At 34.7% G+C, this 1604-nt stretch overlaps 2 protein-coding genes across 2 annotated transcripts in view; both read left to right on the forward strand.

Moving 5' to 3' along the window:
- LOC103152074 (uncharacterized) overlaps positions 1 to 1604 on the forward strand; it is a 51291-nt gene that overhangs the window by 37127 nt on the left and 12560 nt on the right. The gene's annotated exons all lie outside the window — the stretch shown is intronic.
- LOC103152071 (early endosome antigen 1-like) overlaps positions 1 to 1604 on the forward strand; it is a 20560-nt gene that overhangs the window by 16151 nt on the left and 2805 nt on the right. Inside the window, exons 15-16 of the mRNA XM_016660846.1 lie at positions 562 to 603; positions 817 to 864. The gene's annotated coding sequence lies outside the window, so the exon portion shown is untranslated. The remainder of the gene's footprint in view (positions 1 to 561; positions 604 to 816; positions 865 to 1604) is intronic.

Here is a 1604-nt window from a genome sequence, read left to right on the forward strand (position 1 = left end):
GAGAGAGAGAGAGAGAGAGAGAGAGACCACCCACGGAGGGTGAGAGGGGAATTTTTTTTTTTATATATATATATAAAAGCACGCTTGTAATCAGAAGTACAATACTCAATTTAATAGAAAACACACAATATGTTTTGATGACATCACTACGTCATGTGACTCCCTCCCGATGCGCTACAATCCGGAAAAAGCTTAAAAATAGAACCAGAAAAATGTTTGAAGCTGAAAACAGGTTAGAATGGATATAACAACTGAAGCAAGAACACCGCGTGTGCACCCACAATGAACGTCAGTTTGAAGTGCAACAAAAAATAAATCAGCGGTTATGAACATGTTTGTGTGCGTGTATGCGGGCTTGCTCGCATGCTGTCATGGACTCTAACCAAGTCCCAGCTTGTGACGGCTCCTCCATCACGCTTAGTCAGATATTGTTGAATATCTTTACTTCTCATTGACATGTAGTCACACTGACTAACAGTCAGCTTGTCTCTAATTTTCTCACTTGCTCATAACTGATAAGAGGACAAAAAGGTGAAACAAACTTCATTTTCTTCTTTACAGATCTGCTGTCAGACAGAAAGAAGGGGTGTCAGTCAATCAAAGGTATTGTTTACATGACAAGTTGAAATAAACACATTAATGTTCAAAAGTACAGTTGACTACACCAAAATATGTCAACACCATCAGTCCTCCACAAGAAATAAGACAGATAAATTAATTTTTCATTTGAGCTTTGAGTGCAAGCTGTTTGCTGTTATTTTGGAAAATATAAAAATTGTTCATGGTCGACTCATACTGATTATATATTTTAATTAGGCAGTATGCAACAAAGACATATTTGGATGAAGATGTCCTTGGAGTGCCGTATGTATTTTTCTGAATTTGAATGATTTCAGTCTATTAATTTTCTTCCATGACTTGTCTGTGACTCGGTGGGTAGAATAATTGGCCAAAAGTTATGGGTTCTATTCCAATTTCCTCCAATCCCATGTTGATGTGCTGCTGGGCAAAGCATTTAACCCCAAGTTGCTTACAAATGCAAATTGGTTAAATTGAACTGAAATTATTTTAATTTGCAAATCATGGATTTTATCTAGGAGATAAAGGAAAATAATGAAAGTTGGACAATATAATTATTATTCACATATAAAGGATGAAAAATGTTGCCATTTAAAACAGTTTGATAATTAGTGTCTCAGGTTACGTTTAAAGAAATAATTTCTGGCTTTGTTAAAAGAGTTAGCCATGTACGCCCGAGTGTGAGGGGACATTAAAATTTGCCTTTAAATCTCAACTTAAAACCCACCGGTTTAGAGATGCTTATGGCTAAATTAGGATTAGAGTGCGGGTTTTGATGTCTTTGATGTTTTTAATGTTTTTATCTTTACTTTTTATCTATTTGTTAATTTCTTTTCATTTCTCTTTCTTACTGTCTACGTTTTAATGAATGTTTTTTTTTATCTTTTTTAATCATTTTCAAAATCTCTTTCTCACTGTTTATTCACTGTCAAAAGGTATTTTTAAGACGTCAAGCTAACAGAAAATGTTTCAGGTCCAGATATTAGGATGCTAAGTGTAAAGTTCACCTCACAGTTTCTAGATGA

Source organism: Poecilia formosa, unplaced genomic scaffold (assembly GCF_000485575.1).
Source record: "Poecilia formosa unplaced genomic scaffold, Poecilia_formosa-5.1.2 Scaffold300, whole genome shotgun sequence".
NCBI lineage: Eukaryota > Metazoa > Chordata > Actinopteri > Cyprinodontiformes > Poeciliidae > Poecilia > Poecilia formosa.